Genomic DNA, 23,511 nt, shown 5'->3' with positions numbered 1-23,511 from the left:
GTCTACAAGAAGCAATTAGGCAAAACAACCATATATGCCACTTTCAATAATCATAAATTGGCTTTTCAAAAGTAAAGCCAATGCTAACGCAATGATTATTAAAAATAATTCTAAAACTTGGGAATAACATTACTTCATACATTTGGAATGTTTTGTTTTAGTCTAAAGCATATTTTGCCATATACTATATAAAATAAAACAACATATTAAACGAGAAAATTATTATTTAATCCATATAACATTTGTTTATAAAAGAATTCATATACACTCTGGGCCAAAATTAACCGGCCACCTTGAAAATGGGTAATTTTTAATGTCTTATATCTCCTAAACGTCTGGTAGCAGAAAAGGATCAGTTCATGGATACCTTACAAGAAGAGATCGGAAAAGTGAGACCAACATAAGAAATAATAATAGCAGGGGACCTAAATGGAAGAACAGGGAAACGACAAATTGATATCATGATAGGCCGTTTTGGAGAAGATGTGACAAACGATAATGGAGAAAGACTAATTGACCTGTGCAAACTGAACAATCTGAAAATTACCAACGGCTTTTTCAGACATAAGGACATACATAAATACACGTATGTACAAACAACGAGAAACATCAGATCCATTATCGACTACATAATTGTCATCAAAAGTAGTACTATCAAAATTAGAGATACACGAGTAAAGAGAGGAGCAAAATGTGGCACTGACCACCGATTAATAATTTCACATATGGGGTTTCCCTACACATTGAACACCCAAACTAGAAGGAAGAAAGAACACGAAGAAGACCAAGTAGAAAATGAACAGAAAGAAGAAGAAATGAAGTTCAACAAATTTACTTCAAGAAGAATCCATAAGGGACCTATACCAGAGAAGACTGGACCAGAAGTTACAGGATTTCGTCTTTAGAAACCTCAAAGAAACGTACGAGCACGTCAAACACAGCATAAAAAAGTCGGAATTAGAAGCTTTGGGGAAACTTGAGAAAAGAAATACCCAACACAAAGTAAAAATAAACAAAGAAACCAAAAAATATATCGAGGAGAAGAAAATTCTATATATGAAAAGTATGAGCACCCAATCCCCAGAAGACACACAGAAGTACAACAGAGAAGTAAAACGAAGAAGGGCAAAAGAATGAAGAATGGGAAGAAACATGTGCACAAATTGAACAATACATAGGAGGAACAAGGAATTCGGAATCCTGGAAAATACTGAAATCTTTAAGGAAGAATAACAACGAAAAGGTCCAAATACAATACATATCGGAAAAAGAGTGGGAAGACTACTATAAAGAACTACTCACAGAAAACCGCCCAGATTTCATAGAGACAGACACAGAACAGGAACAACAACAAAATCAGAATGAATAACAGATTGAGATAACATTAATCGAGGTAAAGAATGTCATAAAGACTTTAAAGAACAAAAAATCAGGGGGACCAGTAGGAATCGTTAATGGACGAATTAAGTACGGCACGGACAAACTACACAGAATTATACACGAAATATTCAGTAACACTATATACCTGAACGAAATACCAGATGAATGGTCCAAAGCATATATAACCTCGATACATAAAAAGGGGGATAAGAAGAAATGCGGGAACTACAGAGGCATCAGTGTGATAGCATGTATGGGCAGGTTATATGGAAAAATACTGAAAGAAAAACTGGAAAAATCTACCTCAAATAAAATCGGAGAAGATCAGGCGGGGTTGACGGCAGGAAGATCTTGCACAGACCACATATATACACTCCAACAATTGAAAAAAATGGCAAAAAATAGACCAGTACACATGGCATTCATAGATTTAAAAAAGGCATATGACACGGTCCTCAGAAAACAACTATGGAACACGACGAAGGAAATCAGAATAACTCAGAGGTTAATAGAAGCCGTAAAAAACCTTTACAACAAGGTAAGAGTTAAAACCGGAAATAAATACTCCAACGAATTTAAGACCACAAAAGGCTTATTGCAGGGATGCTCTACATCTCCGACACTGTTCAAGATATTCCTCGAACAAATATTAAAACCATGGAAAAGGAAATGTGAAGGGATGGGAATACCAATCCGGGACAACTTCTCGTACACATTAAGCTTTGCAAATGACCAGTGGTAACGGCTCAAGATGAAGATCTGTGCTATATGCTCCGAAAATTAGAAAAAAGAATACACAAAAAATGGACTGGAAATAAATCTAGAAAAGACCAAATATTTAACAACAGAGCAAGAACCGGTGAGAAACTTGGAAATGGACGATAATAGGGAAATTAACGGCACTGACAAATTCAAATATTTAGGATTCATACTCTCAAAAAATGGAACCACCGAGCAAGAGATAACCAGCAGATTAGCACAGACGAGAACATGTATTAAACAAATGAACGGGGTACTGTGGGATAGACAGATTACCAGAAATACAAAGAAGAGAATTTATAACACCTTGGTACGCAGTATAATGACCTACGGAGCAGAGAATTGAGTAATAAATAAACGAAACAGGTCCAAAATCACAGCAACTGAAATGGAGTTCATGAGAAGAAGCTGCAGAGTGACAAAAATGGATCGCATCAGAAATGAGGAGATAAAACTAAGAATGGCAGTAGAACAAGACATACTCAGCTACTCAAAGAAAAACGTTTAATTTGGTATGGACATGTGAGAAGAACAGATCATACAAGGTGGATAGTAAAGATTTCGGATTGGAGCCCAATAGGAAGGAGGAAAAGAGGTAGACCCCGAAGATCATGGAGGGATGAAGTGGACGAGACCTTGGAAAGACGAGACCTTAGAGATGGAGAATGGCAGAACAGAAAGGACTGGAGACGTTGGCTTAAAGAAGAAAGGCGGCGACAGCTGTAAATATCCTTATATCGATAGACGTGTTGTCCGATTTAAGTGATTTTTTTAATATGTTATAGCCTTATTCCTTGACAATATCTTTATAATAATATTGTTGCTAAACAGGTAAATTTTCATTGTATACGGATGTACGAATCAAACTGTGTTTTTTTCTTAAAGTTTGCATCACCATGTGGAATATTCTAGCATTTGTAGAATACTGAAATTAAATCGTAACTATAGCCTCATGCTTTCTCAACATTTTGTTTTTTGATTGATTCGCTTATGTTGGATAATACAAAAGTTACGTGCTTTAACAACTAGACATGTTTTTTATCAATTTTTATCTCCGCGGAAGAGAAAAATAATCTTTTTGAAAAAAATTCATTTGTTACAGTAAAAATCCAATGAATAAAATCTTCGAAGAAAATTCTAATTAACAATATTTTGGAAATCAAAGGCTAATGAAAAAAAAATTGGGTATCCATAATGGGTGTTGCCGCCTCTAGCCCTTAGGACTTCTTGGAGCCGGTTTGGCAATCCATTCATGATATCCTGGATATCAGATTGGTGGATATTGTGCCACTCCTCTACCGCAGCTGTCTTCAGCTCTTTAAAGTATGCAGGTATGTATCTTGCTCTTACCCGTCTTTTGAGATTGTCCCAGATATGCTCAATTGGGTTAAGATCGGGACTGTGTGATGGCCATGGTAGAACTTGAATCCCAACTTCATTAAGGTACTCACGGGTAGATCTTGCTGTAAGGCAACGTGCATTGTCATGCATTAGTCTGAAGTTATCACCAATGAATGGTGCAAAAGGCATGACATGGTCTTGGAGAACTTCTTCCACATATACTTGTGCATTCACACTGCCTCTACCGAACACAACAAGATCAGTACGCGCTTCGTAATAAATACGTAATACGTAATAAATCATTATTGACCATCCTCGGTAAGCAGCTGTTTCAGTTATAGCGCATGCAGCAAACCTTTCATTTTGACACCTAGACACGTTGGCGTCCATCTGGACTTTTTAGGGCTATTCTGCTCTCATCTGAGAACAGTATATTCTTCCAGTCCGCCATAGTCCAGTTAGCATATTCTCGCGCAAAATGAAGTCTAGTCCTACGGTGTTGTGGGAGCAGTTGTGGTGCGCGAGCTGGACGAAAAGCCCTCAAGTTTATTTCTGACAGTCTTCTTCTAATCGTTTGTCTACTCATACTAACGTTTCTCACCTCAAGAAGAGGCCTACGAGCTTCAGAAGCGGTGCAAAAGCGATTTCTCAATACTTTAGTGACAATGAAGCGGTCATCTCGAACTGAAGTGCATCGTTTTCGGCCTTGACCTGGCCTGCGGTTATACGATCCTGTCTCCCGAAATCGTCTGATGGCATTTTGTACCGTAGTTCTGGGTACATCGAATATACCAGCAATATGACGTTGACTATAACCAGAATCAGCTGAAGCCACTGCCCTAGCAGCATCAGTTGGAACGAATGGCATTTTTAAAATCACAAACAATAAATAGGTAAGCACTAAAATTTCAACTTAAACAATATTCGCTCACAATGATATAAAATTACAATTTTAATTGTTAATTTTAATTACAAATTTAATTTTAACTACAAATTGTTCAAGAATTGTTATTAACACAGAAACAGATTTGCAACAATGTCGTACAACAACTATATGTCAAAAATCCTTCGATGACACAAATTTAGGAAACTAACTGTCACAGGTAACATAAACAAAACAATAATAAAGGTGGTGGGGTTAATTTTGCTGGTGAGTTAAATCGTCTGTATTGATGAAAAACATGGCTAGTTGTTAAACTACCTAACTTTTGTATTGAAGTATGTATTCATTTGTATAAGCAAATAAATCAAAAAACAAAATGTTAAGAAAACATGAGGCTATAGTTAGTTTTTAATTTCAATATTTTATAAATGCTAGAATATTCCACAGGGTGGTGCAAACTTTAAGAAAAAAACACAGTTTAATTCTTACACCCGGTATACAATGAAAATTTACCTGTTTAGCAACCATATTATTATAACGATATTGTCAAGGAATAAGGCTATAACATGTTAAAAAAATCACTTAAATCGGACAAAAGGTTTAAGAGATCAAAAATTACTCATTTTTAAGGTGGCCGGTTAATTTTGGCTCAGAGTGTAGTTCTAATAGATAAGAATCTTCTGATAAATGTTAGTATTTTGGTTGGTACTTTCTCCTTGATTCAATTATAACTACATTGTCATAAATTGTTTTCCATCAATTCAGTGTTGATTAAAAAGCACTTCTTTCTTCTTTTAACTTGTTTTCAGTACAAAATTTTAAAACTGAAAAGAAACAAAACTGTTCATAAACGTCCAGGCACAAGACTTCCATTGATATTCTGAAACAAAGATTACAACAATTAGAAATATTTAGCATGTTATATGAAATATATAAACAAAAAAAAACAATACCTTGTTATTCTACAAAAAAAATTAGAGAATGTGATCTAATAAAAAATTTCCAGCTGCATGATGGTTCAAGCCTCAAAATGCCTAAATGGCCATTTTAATACCTTTATTCATGGTTAAAATCTAATCTCATATGCAAAGTATGTGTGATGTGCAAAACCTGATGGTTGCTTTTTATACAATCAAAGAAATACAGCAGCTAGTCACGTGATAATACATTTACATATATGTATTCTGAAAGGATCTTCTATATTTAGACTGTCTGAATATGAAATGAAGAGACCTCTTTTAGTGAAAGAACTGCAAGCTATACTGGATGATTCTGATTTAGAAGAAAGAGATGAGATAGATGCAGTTTATATACCTCCTTTAGTTGATGTGATAACAGATGAAGAGGATTTAGATGATAATCTTATAGAGGAAGGAGCTTTGACTGATATCGCTGGAACATTCGAGATCCACACAAAGTCTCGAGATGAGGCTAAGACGCCCACAGAATCCATATTGGAACCATCTATAAGTAGGGGGAAGAAAAGAAAAGTAAGTTCTGGCTGGTCTAAATCGTCAGAAAACTACTTCTCTTCTCCAAAAGAAAATTAATGTAATAAAAAGGAACAAATAAAGCTGACATTGCTGGGAAAATACCATTTGAAACATTCTCTTTATTTTTTGATGATATTGTATTCCAGAAGACACTCGAATTCAGCCTGACGTATGCCCGGGACAACAACAGACATGATTTCAAGCGCTCTCCAGCTCAACTGCAGAAGTTTTTTGGTATTTTAATCATTACCGGTTACACACTTCCGGCGTGTGATATGTATTGGTCAAAAGACCCAGATAAAGGCGTGGAGCTGGTGAGAAAGTGATGAGTCAAAACACCTTCCGAAACATAACAAGAAATCTTCATGTCTATGATAAGGATAAGATCAGGGATAAGGACTTGGGCAAAAATGATAAATTTGCCCAAGTCCTTATATGTCCATTATTTTTGCTGATGAAAGAACGATATTTGCAGTTTGGACTATTTGCTCAAAATATGTCTATAGATGAACAAATGGTTCCTTATTTCGGCCGACCTTCTGCAAAAATGTTTATGAGGGGTAAACCAGTGCGCTTTAGCTTCAAGGTCTGGTGCTTGTGTAGCTCAGAGAGATATCTATACCAATTCATTCCTTATGGTGGCGCAAATCCAGAAAGGCAGAAATCTCAATACACATTAGGGACGCAAGAAGTTTTGCACCTGCTACATGTAATGCAAAACCATTCAGAATATAGAGTTTTCTTCGACAACTTCTTTTCGAGTTATGCACTATACCACATTCTAGGTGAAAAACGAATTTTCTTTACTAGCACTGTGAGAGAGAATAGGTTACCAGGATATCCGCTACAAAGTAGCAAAGTGCTTGGAAAGAAGAACAGGGGTGCGTTTAATCATGCTTTCGACAAAAAGGCAGAAGTATCAGTTGCAAGGTGGAACGATAATTAAATTGTGACTGTAGCCAGCAACAATGGAACGGTTCATCCAATTGTTACACTTAAAGATATAATTGGAAGCTACGAAAGGAAGATTCAATACCTCAGCCCAGTATGATTAACAATTATAACAAACGACATATGGGAGGTGTTGACCTCCTAGATAATTCAGTATCAAATTACAGGATCCGAATAAGAAGTAAAATGTGGTGGTGGCCCTTGTTTATAAACCTTATGGTTTAATTTAAACGAAAAAAGATTTACAGTAAAACAGCTGCTGAAGAAGTTGACTCCGAATCAGACCCAGAGCCAACGCCATCCACATCTGCATGGGGTCGTCCTTCTAAAGGAAGTTTACCTTCTGATTTTCATTATGGCCACACTTGTCATAATATCGTTCGCGAAGAGGAAGGACGTAGATGACGGTGCAGACCGTGCAAAATTAACTCTGTTTATAGTGCTTTCCATAAAAAATGAGATGCCATAATGACGCTACTGCCATACTACCACACTATTTTATCTTATATAATTAACTATTGTAGCAATATCTTTTCCAACGGATTGGCTTTGTTCAACCTTCATAATGATCCCTAAATCACAAAGAGCGACAAGGTGCAAGGACCACAGACTGATTAGCTTGGTGAGTCATTTACTTAAAATATTTCTTCGCATACTCCACACAAGAATGTTCAGAAAACTAGAAGAGCTGAGCGGCGAGACACAATTTGGTTTCAAGAAGGGACTCGGGACGCGCGAAGCATCATTCTGCTTGAATACCCTGGTACAAACTGTATGGAATCAAAAGGCACGTGAGGCTGAACAAATCAACAAACACAGAGGAATTCGAAATTTTACGAGGGGTGCGACAGGGGTGTATTTTGTCTCCTATGCTGTTCAACCTCTATGTGGAGAATGTTTTTGCAGAGGCACTTGAAGGCACTGATTGTGGTATAAAGGTCAACGGGTACCCGATAAATAACATTCGTTACGCTGACGACACCGCAATAATCACAGATAACGAACATGATATGCAGATAGGGTGAGAAACGAGGAAGTCCTAAGAAGAGCAAATACTCAGAGAGAATTGCTCAGCTTGATCAAGGCACGAAAGATTGGATACCTGGGCCACATCCTGAGAGGGGAAAAATACGCAATCCCTCAACTAATTATCCAAGGAAATATTGAGGGCAAGAGAGGAGTAGGTCGCAAAAAAATGTCGTGGCTGCGAAATATAAAGAACTGGACAGGCGTAACTAACACTGGCGAACTTTTGCATGCCGCAAAAGACAGACGTCTGACCTTAAGATAATTCGCCAACGCACTATAGGTGCACGGCACCATAAGAAGAAGAAGCAATATCTTTAGTCTTTAATTGATAAAACCAAGAAATTTCATTTACACATTATAAAACGTATAACTTTTAATTTACTACATATATTATGAGAAAGTTTCGTTAACGAAACATTATTTTTTTGTATATTGCAATTATTATTGTTTATAATTTTAAGTGAAATATTGTTCCTATGCCTTTATTTATAAAGTATATAAACTTGAATTGCAAAAAACCTAATTATTTCAATGCTTGGCCATTAATGGGTTAAAGTAATACACTAAAATTGCTTTTAAATCATTTTAATTATTAAAAGCGCTTGTATCTGATAGTCATAGTCATACTTTATTGATCCTTTAAGACATTCAAAATAAATGTATAGGATACGTCACTACAGAATTCAGTATAAAAAACATTAATGTGTATAATACAATATTCACAGTGTAACAAAATTGATAAAACATAAAATATATAAAATAACATTTTTACAAGTAAAATATAAAGCTACTGCAGTTTGTCCTCAAGATATTCATTTATAGAATAATATGCTTTTCTTAAGAGTAAATCTATAACATTTTTTTTTTTTTATTTAGAGGAAAGTGGTATTTCTTTCAGTTTTTTGCAGATGATTGTATAAGGTCAGTCCCATATATCTGAAGCAATTTTGAAATTTGGACATTCTGTGTTTAGGAACTCGTAAAGATTTAGCATTTCTTGTATTGTAATAGTGATTGTCTGAATTTACTGGAAATGTATTGATTTCCTCTTTTACATAAAGTAAAGATTTATAGATATATAGACAGTAGAAAGTTAAAATTTGATGTTTAATAAAAATTGGTTTACAAGATTGTTGATAATCCAAATTAACAATTTTATGGACAATTTTTTTGTGTAATGAATACTTTGTTACTATCTACTGAGTTCCCCCACAAAATTACATTATAGCACATGAGGCTGTAAGCAAGGCTATAAGAAACGTTCATTAAAGCCGAGATGGGTAGTGTGTTTTTAATTCTAGATATAGCATAAAAAGTTTTATTCAATTTCATGTTCACTGAATTCACTTGCTCCGACCATTTGAGATTACAATCAATGAACACACCCAAAAACTTTGTAGAGTGAGTGGAAGATAACATATTGTTTCTATCATGGATGGTTAAGATATAGTCATAGGTAGATCAGTTGTATAAATGAAAATAAATAATTTCCGTCTTGTCAATGTTTAATATTACTCTGTTGGTATTACACCAACATATAAAGCAGTCAACAACAGTCTTCATTGTTATTTTTAATTCCTCAAGTGTGCTTGCAGCGACTATTAACGAGGTATCATCAGCAAACATTGACATTATAAGTGCTCTTATGTGATCTGGTAGGTCGTTAATAAAAATTAGGAATAATAATGGTCCCAGCACAGATCTCTAAGGTACTCCTTTATTTGTCGTGTATGGTTCTGAGCTTGATACTTTCATTTTAACAACACTCTTCATATCACTTAAGAAATTTATTATCCATTCTAGAAATATCACTCTAAAGCCAACGTTATATAATTTATTGCGAATAAATGCTATGTCTAAGCAGTCAAAACCTTGTGATAGATCAAAAAATAGTCCTGCCACATGGTTTCTACTATCTAATTCATCATAAATACACTCAAACAAGCTGCATACAGCCGTGAGTGTTGACTTTTTGGATCTAAAGCCGTGTTGGTTTGGAATTAATAAATTGTAATCTATAAAATTTTTCTGTTGTATACAACCTTCTCTATTACTTTAGAAATTATGCTAAGGACAGATACTGGTCTATAATGAAATATCATGAGGGTCATTCTTTTTGAAGATTGGAATAACTTTTGCCATTTTTGAGAGATAACTAAATGGGTTAAGATAATCGATATATGATCACTTATCAGTTTTATTATTTTTACAGATATGTTATCAATACCAGTATAATACTAGGCTTATTTTTTAATTGATCGATTGTATTTTTTATTTGAATTGGAGTTACGGGTAAAAAGAAAAATGTTTTGTTACACATTTTTGAGGTAGTACAAGAAGAAGGCAACAATGTGCCAAAATGAGTTTGAAGATTGTATTCTGTAATTGTAGCAAAATATGAGGCAACCGAATTAGCAATATCACAAGACTTTGTAATAATTTTATTATCATAATATAGAATAATATCAGACCTGTTCTTTTGCCTACCGGTTTCACTGTTTACTAAATTCCAAGTTGTTTTTGGTATATTGTTAAGATTGATTAATTAAGTCACTATGAAAGTTTTTTTTTTCTTTGAAAAGAATCCAGATACAAAATGAATTAACGGAAACAATAGATGTGAAAAAGGGACTACGCCAGGGAGACGCTCTATCATGCATCTTGTTCAACATCGTACTCGAGAAAATACTGAGGGGCACAACAGTCAATACACGAGGAACAATCATTAATAAAAGCGTGCAAATACTAGCATTTGCAGATTATGTTGACATAATCGCAAGATCAAGAAGAGAAATGATAGAGGCATACAACCAAATAGAACGAGCTGCACAAAATAGTGGTCTTAAAATAAATCAGACCAAAACAAAATATATGCAGGTAAGTAAAAACGCAGACATAAGGCAGCCACAAAATATAACAATAGGAGAATACAACATAGACGGGGTAAAAAACTTTATATACTTGGGATCCCTAGTCACGTCTGATAATAACGTTACGGAGGAAGTGAAGAGGCGAATATTTATTGCAAATAAATGTTACCATGGCTTAATTAGGCAACTAAGATCAGATAACGTCGCAAGAAAAACAAAATGCCGAATATATAAAACCCTAATAAGACCGGTACTCACATACGGCTCAGAAACCTGGACACTCACTAAAAGAGAGGAAACATTGTTAGCCACCTTCGAAAGAAAAATCTTGCGACACATATATATGGGCACAAAAGAAAACGGAATATAGCGAAGAAGATACAACCGTGTTTTTATTGGACAATATAAATTTAGATTGTAATCTAAAATGCTAACAAATAAATTTATGGCATATTCAGCATTGAATTGTGAATAAACTTCATCAAAAACTGTAGAAGAAATCCCTAATTTAAACATCAACATATTTTCATCTGACATATGCCTGCAACTGATGGGTTTCATCTTTTTTCAATACTTTATTGGCTTAAAAATTTACACTAAATGAAAATACTTTAAGGTCACTGAAGTGCCCCTCGAAAACTGAGAAATTTCTCAGATGTGACTCTCAGATTATAATTTACTACAAACTCATTAAAAGATTGCTTATTATTAGACATGACAAGATAATCAATGTTTAGATCCCCACAAATATAAATATCATGATATAATTTGCTGCATAGCTCCAATATATTGTGTAATTTACACAGAAAACTCTGAACTTCTCCTGATGGCAAACGATAAACACTAATAACACAAATTTTCCTATTAACTATAAACAGGGAAATCTCACAGCACTCACACACCATTTCTTCACTAAAGTTACAGACTTGTTTTGAATGTTTTGAATTTAATATCAGCTTTGATGTAGATAGTGGATCCTCCATGGATATGAAACTTTCGACAAAAGTAAGATTCGATGTTGTATCCATTCAGGTTCATAAATTGGATGTTTTCTTCAGTACACCAATGTTCTGATAGACAAATTATATCGGGTGTTTCTTGCAATGTTAAGACTTCAAGTTTGAGTAACTTATTTGTCAAAGATTGAGCATGTAGATGCAATATTTTTAGACAACTGTCTGGTGATGACAAAAGTAACGTTTCTCTTGGATTTACTAGACTAAAAAGAGTCTGGTCTATCTTCTCCAGTTGACAGACCTCTATTGTGGTGCTCTCGATCTAAAAATTTTCTTCCTAACTTAAAATTAAATCGTTCAATGCCATTTTTTTTGGCCAAAAAGCAGGATTGTAAATTTCTTCCCTTAAGTCAGGTAGTATACCTATCATAAAACATTGATTATCCCTTCTTTTATGGTCAGTTGGTAACAATTTTACTTTTATATCCTCACAGTTTGTCTTAGTTATTATGAAACTCTTGATGTGGTCCGCATTTACACTATTCGGAACTTTTGAGATGAATAGCCACAATTTTTTGTCTAGTTTTTCGGATTTTCCATGGAAATCCTTGATCACCAATTTCAGTTCCCATTTTTGTCACAATCTGATATCCTTCATCATTCGTTTTATTCTCTGAACTCCCCGTTGTGATTAAGATTCATTTTTGTGCTTTCCTCATTCTCAGCAATTAAATTTGTAATGTAGTCACATGTTTGGTTTGAATTTCCATTAAATTATGCATTTAATTCATTTGTAGTAATTTTTGAAATGCCCTGTATATTGGAATTCCTTTCAACATGTTTAGTGTTTTTATCATTAAAATTGTTATTTGAGTCAGTTTCATTATTTGTTTTGTATTTAGAATTCGTTAACTGGACACTGGCCGACTTACCTTGAGTTTTTATTAAACCCTCATTTACAGTTGCGATGTGCTTTTGTGAGATTCTGGTTCTGGTTATTTCTGATTTCAATAAATTTAATTTTTCCAGCAAATGTTCATTATTTGATTTTTAAAGATTATTGTTATTTAATAATAAATTGTACTTATCATCAATATACTTATCATCAATGTACTTATAATCAAATTACCCGTGAATTCCTACCTTGAAGAATTTCACTTTGTTGACGTGAAAACGTCTTAAATTAGGTTGTGGCTCGGAGTCATTCATGAAAAAGTGTAACGCCCGCTCACGTCTGTTACGATGAATCACCGAACGAGAGAGAGGCCCGCCGGACCGGTGAATGCCTTGCGTCTCTCTCCCACTCAAACATGATCGGTCCACTGCGCGCGCAGCACTAGAGAATTAGGCGCATTGAATCGGTGCGTGCTTGTGTCTCTGTCTTTCTCGAGCGTTCTTGGCGTTCAAGACACATTACAGCAGAAACACTTCCTTTCATTTCATATTTCTCCTATCATCGTCCTATCCTCAACAAAATCACTCAAATAGAAATTAGTTAAGTTTAAGTTTACATGTACAATGTTTTAGTAAACAAAATATATTTCTATAGTTAAAATTTGTGCAATTCTTATTTTCATTCAATTCCTTGTTCCTATTGTGCAATTTAATAATATTCATATCAATAAATATTCTACCGAGAAAAAGACGTTGTCACGTAAAATCTTCGCCCGTAAAACCGACTTTACAGGCAACCGACTTTTTTTTTTCACAGCACATGAGATGTGATAACTATTTCCACATACTATACAAACGAGTGTTTTATTGGGCTTAGTTTGGCAACATTTAAATGTATTCTCTTCAAAATCTACCTCTTTTACTACAGACAGAGGTGACTGCACATTTTTACTTTCCGCTATCTTGGATCTTTTTTTTTGATATAAAGTTTTATGGTGAAAAATAATCAGCAATGGGAACTATTGACACAAAATCAATGAAATGGTTTACACTTTGCAAGAAACAATCGAAATTGTAGGTTTATACAACAAGAATAGTAATTGTGCAAGAGCTGCTGCTAGAATTTTTGTTGAAACATACCAGAATAGACATGCAACTCATAAGTATGTGATTAAACTGATACAGAAATTTAGAGCAACAGGGTCAGTTTACATTAAAAAAAAAACATAATTGACTGGGACTTTTGCGAATTATTGACACAATTCATTATTAACAATCCACAATTGTTAAGCAGTATTTGCTTTTCGGATGTATGCTCATTTTCATTAAATAGCTTGGTGAACACACAATTTAAATGGTTAAATAGCTTGGTGAATTGTCAATACTGGGCTGAGAATGACATCCTCAAAGATATATGTATGGTGTGGTATCCTAAGTGGTCACTGCTTCTTTATCACTGAAAACTTAAATGGTTGATCGTATTATAACAATAGTAGAAAATAATGATAAACTCTCCAAAGATTTGGTTGTATTTCAACATGATGGAGGTCCTTCACACTTTGCTATACCTGTGCTACAATTTTTAAACAAAACTTTTCCGGCTCGTTGGATAGGTAAAAAGTGAGATAAAAAGAATGGTGGATTGGCCACCTAGGTCACTGGATTTAACACCCTTAGACTTCTTATGGGAGTATTTAGAAACAAAAATTTATGCTACTCAACTAGAAACTATAATTTATCATAAAGTAAGTATCATCAATAAAGTAAGTATCATCATAAAAGGTGGAAGTAATTAAAAAAAATAAGGGATGATATGGGGGTGAGGGATGCCCTTCCCAGCAAGCTTACACATGACCTAATGTCTCCCCCTTCAAATATTAATTGACATGTTTTTACGCTTATCCTAAAAATTAGAAGTTCAAAAATTATTTAAGGATAAGTTATATCTGAAATGCATAGTTTTATCTGAAATGCATAGTTTTATCTGAAATGCATAGTTTTATCTGAAATGCATAGTTTTATCTGAAAAACACTGTATAAAATATATATGCATAAGAGACTAAGAAAGAAAATATACCGAATATCAGTTGGTACCCATTTGAAGAAATGAGTACCTCAGTTTTTTATCTTAAGCAAGAGAAACAATATATATTTTTTGCATGTTCTGTAACAATAAATCAAAAACCGTAACTACTAGGGATTGTAACATTTTGTATTATAATTAAATATTTGTCAAAGATGTAATTCAGCTAAGAGCTATACTGCCCTCCTAACCTAAAAGGGTGTATCTCAAGAAAAGACAGCTTTAGGGAACATGCATTTTAGTAAATCCACAAACTTCACTCATTCCTTCCTTTCATTTACATTTTTAAATGTGGTTATGATCAAGTTCAAGTGTATATTTTATAATTATATTGTAATAGTTTAAAAATTATTGTAGTTATTTATTTTTATGAGATGTCTATTTGGATAAGGATCAGCCTTAACAGTAAAAGACATCTCAAAAATGTAAGGTTACCATTTTCCTAACTTGAAATGTCAATTTCTTTATTTCTTCTTTTGCAAATAAAACCAGAATTATTATTAATAAAAAAATAAACATATATTTGAAGTTTCAGTTATCAAAACTGAATTTCACTTTTACAAAACTAGAATTCAATCTAATGGGTGTTAAAAACAAGCTGGTATGTCTATACTAATTTCATACTAAATTTGATTTCTGTCTGTTAGCAGAACAACCTCATACTGTTTTCTCACACTAATTATGCGTGCTATATGCAGTTTTCAGAGTACCACAACTGTATACAAACTGATGCTTATAATCAAGCAGAATGACACATACTCTAATTTGATACAGATTAGAACTAGTGTCCCAAATGAAGTGTTCTTGGACCCATTTTCTACATTTTTTATGCCAGAGATACCTCTGAACTAAATATGGATACTATTACTACTAATTTGCTGATAAGAAAAAGCAGCACTTAAAAACTGAACTAAACCATGGAGAATCAAGCTAATGAAACTAAATCAAAATGTCTGGGTATCACTTTTCAGACACAGCAAGTGGAAAAGGAGAAGTTTGAATTCATATATTTCCACCTATGATCTTTTACCCATATAAAATGCTACCAAGTAATATAGTCTGTGAAACTCTCCAGAAAGCTTAAGCGGACTAGTCAAAAAGTAAGGGGAAAGAACCTCTTCCTCACAAGGCCAGCAACCATAAAAAAAAGGAGAGGCAAATGATAACTTCACCAAGGGTCTGGGGAAAAGACACTCCAAGAGGAAACAATGATAAATTTCATACAGATGAATCTTCAATGTGCCAAGGCTGCTTCATATACCATTGACAAAGAATTTACAAATGAAGCCACAGTTGTAGCACAAATCTAGGAATCTAGATTCAATACAGAAAAGTCCTACTAATGTCTCCAAAATACTGTCCTCTTTCAGTGGTTCATGGTGGTGATAAAATAAAAGCCAAATATTATGGCGTTGGAGCACAAATTAGTCCAACTTTTCAAGTCATACCATCCAAATATAACCTAGTCACTGAACAAACTATAACTGCCAATATTTCACTAACTTAGATTTGCCTAGTGGATAGCACCAGATAGGAACAAATGTCAGTTGCATAAAAGATAGTTTTTCATACAGAATAAGGTCAAAATTTCCCAGAATGCAGTTCTGTATAAGAATGCTTATGCAATATTTTAGTATGTAATGGACAATATTCTTCAAGATTCAAAATGAAAAATTTTTAGTTTATTTATTTTGTTTTATTGATATACTGGTTTGCCCCCATTCCAAAAAAGTATATGTTAATATACAGTATAAAAATTAATATCTGTAATTGTTTACAAACTGAGTGAAATTAAAATCTTAATTATAAATAAAATAAAATCTTAATTATATATGAAACAAGTTTAAAGAAAACAAAATTAAAATAAACAAAAAAAAGTATCAATAACTTGTCAGGCTCTTATTATCAGATTTTTTAATGAAGCCAAGGAGACAACAAATATTTCTAAATTGTTTCTATTTATAATTTTCAGTGTTAGCTCAATGGGTGAGTGCATACCATAATTTGTACTGTGAAAAGGTATATAAAACAGATCAACATATCTGATACTTCTGGAGGGAACATATAAACTAATAGATTTAAGAAGTTCAGGACAACAAATTAAACCATTATTATCAGAGTTATCTCGTTGAGTTTTTAATAAATTCATGTTGAGTGTTTTTAAAGTACCTGTATAATCATGATTAATAATGAGTATGTTTAATTTATATGCACAATATCTTAAAAATTTGTTCTGCAATCTCTCCAATGTAGTAGAATGAACTTGGTATTGTGGAGAATACAACAGATGCATATTTCACTTTAGATACGACCAAAGCATAATAAACCATTCTTAAAGCCCAAACAGAAGTCTCAGACGTTTGCGAATGATAAAGCCTAAAGATTTTAATGAATTAATTGTTACATAATTTATATGTTGTTCAAAACGCAACTCTTCATAAAATGTGACTTAAGTCTTTTATTGTTTTGACATAAAACAATTAATTATCATTAATTGTATAAGAAGTATCATATTTTTTTAAAACCTCTATAAAAACTTATATAGCAGCAATTAGCAACATTTAAATGCAAAATATTTTTCTCACACCAAATACTTAACTCATTGATTTTATATTGCTGAAAAAAAGTTACACAAGGAGAGTTGGAACAATTTTAAAATAAAGTAATTTTTTAGGCAGTGATGATAGTTCATATGATAAGAATTCTGAATTGGAAGAAAGTAGTGGTGACTCTGATGATAGTGACAATGCAACTGTAAGTGAGATACATTAAAGAAAATGCACTAAGCTCAATTCAACAAGATTAGTGTATTGTTGCTTATTTAGAACTATTTTGGAATATTGTTCAATTATTTGGTCGCCTATTTTCAGAACAATATTGATACCATAGAAAGAGTTCAGTATAAATATTTAAGATATTGTGCTTACCACAGTACTATTGAAAATCATGACTATTCCTGTATCGAACAACAATTATCTTTATCCTGACTCAAGAACCACCATGACATGTCAGGAGCTACATTCATATATAACATCATTCATGGATTTATTGCTTCTCCAAACCTGTTAAGCCAGATTAACTTTAATGCTCCCCATCAAGCTCTATGTCACCACAATTTTTTCAATATTCCTTGCGACAGAACAACCTATGGTATTCAGAACCCATTGGATAGATACATGGGGCTATTAAATATTCACCATTTTGATACTTTCAGTATAACTTTAACTCAGTTAAAAAGACCTCTTGCTTTGTGATATGTATATTGGAATTGTTCAATTTTGTTCTTGTTATAGTTTGTTTTTTTTTTTAACTTTTTAATATTGATTTTATAATATAAGTAATTTCAAGTTTTGAATCCTAACTGTGATAATGTATACTGTAATTTAAACTGTTAATGGGCTTATCCTGTGTATTAAATAAATAAATAAATTACAAGAACACAAGAATACAAGAACTGAAAACAAAGTTGAGGTTATGTTAAAGACGAGTCCAGTTGTGTAGAATCAAATAATAGTTTTAACTCTGGTTCAGTTGATATTTTGCATAATATACCAATTTCACATGGAATAATCTTACCATGAACTACACCAAATGAATTTTATTGTTTATTTGTTTATCACTATGTTATAGATTTACTTATTAGAGAATCAAATAAATACTTTAAACAAAAAATAATTTATGGTATTGTTAATGAAAAAATTACACCACACTATATGGCTGCTGATGGAAAGGAGTTGTCTTCAACTCAGACAATTTGGATGGGTCTAGATAAAAAGTCCTCATTGTGAGACTAATGGAGCAACAGCCTTTGCTTCAAAAATGTCATTAGTACACAATGGGGAATGAGCAGAAACAGATACGAATCTATTCTCCATTTTTTTCATGCTACTGACAATCAGAACTATGACAAAAATGACAAGTTATACAAAATAAGTGCATTGATAACAGTAATGAGTACAAAATTCCAAATATGGTGTGTTACACCAGTATATCCCCAGTAACCAACATAAAAATTGAGAAAAATTATTGAAACTATGTGCTGCTGGTGGATATACTTATGCAATAAAATTGTATAGAGGAAAAATTAGTCAACCAGGGAATACATGTGTTGCAACAGATATGGTGTTGCAACTTATGGCACTACTATTAAATAGTGGTAGAACATTGGTGACAAGCAATTTTTACACAAAATTACTTTATCTCAGCAAATAAACGCAGTAAATTCTTATTTAATCGGAACTCTATGTTCCAAAAGGAAATTTAATCTCACATGTGGTTTCTGTTATATTAAAAAAGTGTGAAATGCAAGCTGCACAAGACAGAGACAGATGGAAAGAGCTGAGCAAGACCTATGTCCAGCAGTGGAGGCATACAGGTTGATGATGATGATAAAATGAAAGCAATACAGAGCAGTACAAACATAATCATAGATAAGTGGAATGATAAGAGATGTATTGTTTTTGAGTAGTAAAGATGTATTAGAAATGTAAGATGTATATACTTCAATAGGCACTATTAAAAAACAATCCACTATAATAAAATATAACAAAACGAAATCCTGTATTGATGTGTCAGACCAGAAAAAAGCATATGCACCTACAATTCAGAAACATTTTATTTGTACAAAAACGAAATATAGTATTATTTTTTTCTATGGAGTAAGTCATACCGAAAAATTATTTTTGAGTTGTTAACAAACACAGCAGTTGTAAACACTCATCTACTTTTCACAGAAGAAAATGTACATCATTGAACTCAATGAACAACTGGTAATGTCATTGCTTCAGTTGGATATGAATGACAACAGACTAAGGGAAAAAGAATTAGACCATTGTCTCACAGGCAACAAAACATGACAGATATTCATCATGTTACAGGAACATTGCCATGAAATATAGATATGTACAGGCCACAACAGATGCTAAAATCCACAATGTGCATACCATCTAATGAAGTTAATCTGTATCTATGTCACAAATGTTTTTTTGCTATTCAAGTTATTTCTCTAAAAAAGTACTGTGTCCAAATGTGATGCACATGGTCATTTATGAAGCCAAACATATTTGAGTTTTATACTAGATCTGATGTACCAAAGATGGACACACAGTAAATGTAATTGAAATAAAGATTGATTTTCCTAAAAAATTATTTAATTTAGTCTACATATATGAATAAAACAATTTTTGAAATACAAAGTATCTGGTCCAACAATAAAATTTTAGTAGGTATATTAACTTTTTTAAAGTGTTGAGTCAGCTAAAGACAGAAAATCATTCAGTGTATAACGTAACTAAGAACAATGTGTTACTAAGGAGTAACTTCATGAAGGAGCATTAAGGGATGCTACTTCTTAACTAGTATGATACATTAAATGAACATCGGACAAACACAAATATTATAAAAAAAACAAACTATTATATTTTCTAGTCTACAGAATTGGGAACTAACAAATTTAAACAGGTAATGAATTGCATTGAACTATTTTCACAATATAGGAATTAAAGAAAAGATGTTCGATGACTAACAATAGAAAAAGTAATAAAATCTATTCATGAGGTATCTAACTCAGATCAAAATTTCTTGGATGAAGATGTTAAATTAGGATATTGGATAATAACAGGAGTAATCCCACTTAAATTGGGAAATGCAAAAGAGAAGTAGATAAACTAATTATAATTGTATGAAAATATTAGCGTAAGAGGTACAAGAAGAGGCCTAATTAAAGCTCTAGACTCAACTTCTATCAACTACTTATAATTTACAAAAAAATCATTATCCCGAAATTTAAACAATGGATCAATGTATTGTGTTTTACTTACTATTTAACTTACAGGGGATGTTTTTCCACTGAAAACTCTAGTTTTTTTTTATAGGGCTCATAAAAAAAAGACAGCAGCTGTATTTATTGATCTTTAAGGTACATCTGAGACTATTAGTTCCCATAATTACCGAATTAAAGCAATAAATTAATTATTGAAAACCATACCACACTTCCAAAAATTAATGTAGGACCAAAGAATATAGATGCTATAAGCGTCTATATTCTTTGGTAGGACTGTGGAAACCACAACACAAATATAATTGTTAAATTGATTACTTACTTCCATTGTTTCATGATAGATTCCTCACTGGATGGAATTGAAACTAAATTCGCAAATGAATTTATTTAAAAATGAAAACACTTTTTTTAATTAGTGTTATGAAATTAAAATGGCGTAGATCCATGTTCAAATTTAATCCTCTTATTTCATAGTAGGAAAAAAAACCTCATCCACTCAACCGCTTACCGCTCGCTGCTCGACGCCATCTGTTGTTCGGTGAATCGGTGGCCATCTCGTCATCTCGTCAAGCATTTCCGATATGCGCACGCATTGTGTCCGTGCCACAAACAGGTGTGTTCCGTATTTGGAAGGCAAAATTGCAGTAGGACCGGTAACACAGATTTGAGTCTTTGGGTGAAAAAAGACTAAAAAAAAGAAAAAATTGAATAATGATTAGTTTAGGGCAACATAACCAAATATTTATATATTTTAATTATCGAGATTTTAATCAAGGCACCGCGTCACAGTGTTGCCATATTTTAATATGTATATGAATGTTTAAAATATAAAGTTACTTTTACGAAATTATAATTTGTGTTATGAGAAGATACAAGTTTAGAATAAGTATAAAACAGCATTCATAAATATTTTTCTTTTACTTTAAATGCAGTTAAACATTGCAAATTAATAAATTAAGTCTAAGTTATAAAATAAATTTAAGTTTAGTTTAATGTAGTGTACTGTTTAGCTTATCTTCATTTTTCATCTTTAATTTAATTTAATTTAATTTAAAACTATTAATTTTTATATCATTTCAATGCATTTCTATTATGAATTTTTTTAAATTCATCTTTATGCAATGTGAGAGTATGAAATAACTGAGGATATGGCAACACAGACATCATTAAAGCTTACATTAAATGATAAATTCGTCATTATCATGAGAAGTATTTATATGCTGGACTTAAGAGTACTCAGTTTTTATTTAGTCAAAGGTTTTGGATACTGCCTTCTAAACAAGCCGTTAATTCAGTATTGTCCAAATGTATTAGACGTTTGAAACAATCTCCCTAAACCTTAGAACCCCTATCGGTAATTAATTTGCCAAAATTTCGTCTCGGTGCCATTAAACCTTTTTCGATTTGTTGATTAGATTATGGTGGACCATTTTTTCGGAACTGTTCATCGAATAAAACCGTTCACAAATTCGCTGAAGGGTTTTCTTTACACCGAAATGCCCTCTTGATAGACTGTCATGTAACTGACGAAGTACTTCGGCTATTCTGCTCTTTGGGATCACCAACTGTCTTCTCTTCTCTGAACCGTCATCATTTTCCAGTACTCGTTTGAGCAAGCTATCTTTCATGATAAATGAGTCCCACTGGGCCCAATACGTCTTAACTACTGAGCATAGGTTCGATATTTCTTGCCAAGGTGGTCGACGGTTTTCTTCTTTCCATTATCGAATTTTTTGTATAACTGAATCTCTCTCTTGTTCTGTCCTTATCTTAGTAGGCGTCCAATCGTCGTTGACCATCGTTGTTCTTGGCACTGCTGCTTCCTTGGATTCCGTTTTGTTGCAGTGGGAACACTCTGCTGGGCACGTCTTTCTGGAAAGGGAATCAGCGTTTCTGTGGCTAACTCCGGCCCGGTGCTCAATCTTTAAATCGTATTCTTGGAGTCGTCCGATCCACCTGGCTATCTGACCCTCTGGATTCTTAAACTGCATCAATCACTTAAGGACGGCATAGTCGGTTCGAATTAAAAACTTCCTTCCATAGAGATATTAATAGAAGTGCTCTACTGATTTCACTACTGCTAGAAGTTCTCTTCTCGTGACGCAATAATTCCGCTCAGGTTTTGAAAGAACTTTACTAAAATATCCAAGAACTCGTTCCTGTCCTCCTTGAATCTAGGATAGCACTCCTCCAATTCCCACATTACTTACATCTGTATCTAAAATGAACTCTCCTTCTGGCAGTGGATACCCTAAAATTGGTGCTGTGATTAAATGCTTTTTCAAGGTCTCAAAGGCATTTTGGCAGTCTGTATCCCAGCGATAATCTTTTGCTTCCTCTGTAAGTCGCGTTAATGGCTTAGCGATATATGCAAACTTCTTAATAAACCTCCGGTTTGATATATGACTCAGATAATTGACTTTACCTTGAAATAGCTGGCACTTCTTGGGGTTTAACATCAATTGGGCCGCTTTAAGTTGATTAAACACGTTTTCTAAATTCTTCAGATGATCTTCAAATGTCTCCCCCAAGACGATTATGTCATCTAGATAAACCAGGCATGTTTTCCAAGATAATCCTCTCAAAACATTTTCCATAAGCCTCTCAAATGTCGCAGGAGCATTACAGAGTCCAAATGGTATAACGTTGAATTGCCACAATCCAGATCCTGTGGTGAAGGCTGTCTTCTCTTTATCTACTGGGTCCATTTCTACCTGCCAGTATCCAGACTTCAAATCCAAAGTAGAAAACAATTTACTTCCAGCCAATGTGTCCAATGTGTCGTCGATCCTAGGCAGAGGATAACTATTTTTCTTGGTAACGTTGTTTAGCAAACGGTAATCCACACAGAACCTCGTCGTTCCGTCTTTCTTCTTAACCAGGACCACCGGAGAGACCCATGGGCGTTTAAACGGCCAACTTTTTCATCACGTCTTCAGGAGCTATTGGATAAGCGTATCGTACTAATCTGACAATACCTACCTCATATTCTTGAAGAGCCTCATCTTTATTCTGTCTTCGATTTTTAAGCTGCGACTAATATACATGCTCCAAATGTTCGTGGCCATATAGCATATTTAACCTCTTCTTCAG

The 23,511-nt window shown here is 33.5% G+C and overlaps 1 long non-coding RNA gene across 1 annotated transcript; it reads right to left on the bottom strand.

Moving 5' to 3' along the window:
- Positions 1-206: 206 nt before the first annotated feature.
- LOC140450064 (uncharacterized) lies at positions 207-20,961 on the bottom strand. Its single transcript, XR_011951943.1, has 2 exons — positions 20,741-20,961; positions 207-5,243 (listed from the first exon to the last, which is right to left on the bottom strand). It is a non-coding gene; the product is annotated as an uncharacterized lncRNA (long non-coding RNA).
- Between the last annotated feature and the right edge of the window lie 2,550 nt (positions 20,962-23,511).

This window comes from Diabrotica undecimpunctata, chromosome 9 (assembly GCF_040954645.1).
Source record: "Diabrotica undecimpunctata isolate CICGRU chromosome 9, icDiaUnde3, whole genome shotgun sequence".
NCBI lineage: Eukaryota > Metazoa > Arthropoda > Insecta > Coleoptera > Chrysomelidae > Diabrotica > Diabrotica undecimpunctata.
The sequence above is the reverse complement of the archived record's forward strand: the minus strand, read 5'-3'. Positions and strand labels throughout refer to the sequence as shown.